This window comes from Ailuropoda melanoleuca, chromosome 16 (genome assembly GCF_002007445.2).
Source record: "Ailuropoda melanoleuca isolate Jingjing chromosome 16, ASM200744v2, whole genome shotgun sequence".
In the NCBI taxonomy this organism is placed as follows: domain Eukaryota; kingdom Metazoa; phylum Chordata; class Mammalia; order Carnivora; family Ursidae; genus Ailuropoda; species Ailuropoda melanoleuca.
In genome coordinates this window covers 18432719-18435957 of record NC_048233.1, presented here as the reverse complement: position 1 = coordinate 18435957, position 3239 = coordinate 18432719, and the positions used below count along the sequence as shown (strand labels likewise).

Genomic DNA, 3239 nt, shown 5'->3' with positions numbered 1-3239 from the left:
TAGGTATTTATCCAAACACAAAAACACTAATTCGAAGGAATACATGAACCCTGATGTTTATAGCAGCATTATCAACAATAGCCAAATTATGGAAATAGCCAAGTACCCATCAACTAATGAGTAGATAAAGAAGAATGGTGTATACACACACACACACACGCACACGCACACGCACATGCACACACACACACTGGAATATTATTCAGCCATAAAAAAAGAATGAAATCTTGCCATTTGCAATAACATGGATGGAGTTAGAGAGTATAATGCTAAGTGAAATGAGTCAGTCAGAGAAAGATAAATACCATATGACTTTAGTCAAATGTGGAATTTAAGAAATAAAACAAACAGGCAAAGGGAAAAAAATAAGAGAGAGAGACAAATTAAGAAACATACTCAACTATAGAGGACAAACTGATTTACCAGAGGGGAGGGGGTTGTGAGGATGGGTTAACTGGGTGATATGGATTAAGGAAAAATATATACATACATATGTTATATATTAAATATTAATTCCATATATAGGTTCTTTAATAAGCATACATAATCTATATAGTGGCCTATGTGAATTCTTATGGAGTATTCTAATATATTAAGTTTTAACCTATTCACAAACTATAAATGAAGCAAGTTATTTCCCTTTGTCTCTAAGACTTAAATTTGGTAATTCACCTGGCTTCACATTTAATGGCTATAGACAGGATATATTCACAATGCTGAGATCCAAAGATTCCATAGATATATAATTCCCTGAACTTATGTTGTTCACTAAAAAATGAGATTTCCTCCCTAAATCTTTTGAAAGATGGCTATATTTTTGGTGCTCTAAAGAGCAGTAGAATAATTAGTAGTTATATATCTTATGCAATTAATTGCATATAAGACCTAGATGTTACCATTATAATTCCTTTATAGACATTATTAGTTTTTTAAGTATAATTTATGAAGATCACTTTGGATACTCAAAATTATTTTTTAAACTTTCAATTGGCATTCAATGGTTTGTTATTTAATTATACTCCAATTTCATATACTTGAAACTTAGTAAGGATTTTATCTTTATAACTTTATAGCTATGATGGTTAATCACTTTGAAGAATTTTTAACTATTTTAAAATTGTATTTTGGGTTTATGTGATTTGGGTTTAAAACTATATCAATAAAGGCAGTAAATCCTCTTAAAACAGTATAGAGTTTTAACTGAGGATGGGAGTTTCAAGGCAATTGAAATGTCAAGAATTTTAGATCTCATATCTAAATCCAATCTTTGGGAGTTATAACTCATTGGCTTATGGGAGTCTGGCAAGATACACAGAATCTCCCTCTTAGTTTGGGAGGGCTGTCCTAGGAATAGGGCTGGCTCTCAGAGATGACAATTTACAACTTAAAAAAAAAAAAATCAATGGCTCTTAGAAAAATCTTATTTCTAGGGGAAAAAAAAGAAGTCAAATAGCTCGAATGTGTGTGTGCACATGTGTTTTAAATGTAATGCTGATGAGCCAAAAAGTGAATTTATTATAAATGAGTTTTTCAGAAAATGTATTTTAAAATAGAGACTTTCATGACATTTAGGTTTTAAACAATTCTAATGTTTATTCTATTTAATCAACTATTTCTCCACATATACTCTTAAATGTTCATGCATTAAATCATTCTTAATGACAATTTTTACATAATCGTGTGCCATGAAACCTGTCCTAACCAGTCTGGAAGTCAGAGATAATTTTCAAATAAAAGGATAAATGCTGGAATAGGAAGAATATTTTATGAAAGTATAACTAACTTGGATTTTGCTACATAGTCTTAGGAGACACTTTTTTTTTTTTCCTCTTTGGACATAAAAAAGTGAGTTAACGTTTTGAGATTCTCCATCCTGTGGGAATTGGATTAGAATTTTCTACAGTCCCAAAGTGAAAGGGATGATTTGGGTCTTTTTTCTTCATTACATTCTCTCAGTGAGAGCACCAGATCATATCATATACTTGTATACTTGCTTTTTAAGAGACACACAGCAAAAACACAGCTAACAACCTCAGAAATAAAGAAAGAAATCTACTGTTTCCCTCATTATTTGGATCAGAGATCGACAAGAAGATGGATCCTATATTGAAGACAGTAAATTGCAAAACCTGCTATTTTTTTTCTTCCAATTTTCTTAGGCTTACTTCATTGTCTGCATGCACTTCATGTAGCCTCAAATGATGGTCTTAAGAAAATCACAAGTTTAAAAAACTTTCTGTGGTCTATGCTTTTTGAGATAGTTAAGAATGTACAATTTATTTATTAACTGATTTTTAGTGAAATGTTATATGTTTAGTATTTTTCTTAATCTGCTGGGGGTGCCATACCATAGACTGGTGGCTTAAATAACAGGAATTTATTTCTCAATGTTGTGGAGGCCAGAAGTCCAAGACCAAGGAGCCAGCAAGGTAGGATTTATTCTGAGGCCTGTCCTGTTGGTGTATAGGTGGTTACCTTCTCACTGTGGGCTCACATACCTTCCTTGTCCACTGAAGGACAGCGAGCGAGAACTCTGGTCTCTCTTCCTTACAAGGACATCAATTCTATTGGATTAAGGTTAAATGAGGTCATAAGAATGAAGCCCTAACTACTTTTAAAAGCTCCATCGCCATAACAGCCACACTGGGGGGGTTAGGGCTTCAACATATGAATTTGAGGCAGACACAAACATTCAGTCAATAAAAATATTTTTTTCAGGTATTTTGTATTCCAATATTCATTAATTAAAAGAGAAATTTGTTTTGCTTGGATACTAGTGAGCAGGTTATAAGAGAGTACTCTGCAGAAAAGTACTGTTTACACAAATCTGTGGAGAATTCTCTTGTACACATTTAAGAACAGCAAAACTTTTCCCCTGTAATCCAAAACTTCTGGATTCAAATTCAAGGGTTTACACTGAAAAATGTTGCTATGTCATACCTCCTAGTGTTACTAATCCAAGACTGATATCTACTAGTTATATGTTTTCAATAGCATGTAATTTTAGAAAAGATATCGAAAGTTGTTGAACATGAGTCATTCGAATGACAGCAAAAGAATTCTTTGTAGAAACTGTGTTTCAACATCGAGGTATAAAGATATAACAATAAAGACTCTACCCTGGGCTCCTTTCTCCCTCCACCCTATTTTTAAACTCACTTTTTCCTCCCCACATTTCTATTCTGGATATGAACAAAGTTCAGGCTCAAGTATTAGATTTGCAGTGAAGGCAACAGTGT

The 3239-nt window shown here is 32.9% G+C and overlaps 1 non-coding gene across 1 annotated transcript; it reads left to right on the top strand.

Moving 5' to 3' along the window:
• Positions 1 to 1250: 1250 nt before the first annotated feature.
• Positions 1251 to 1377, top strand: LOC117796857. The gene has a single exon (XR_004621562.1).
• The last annotated feature ends 1862 nt before the right edge of the window (positions 1378 to 3239 follow it).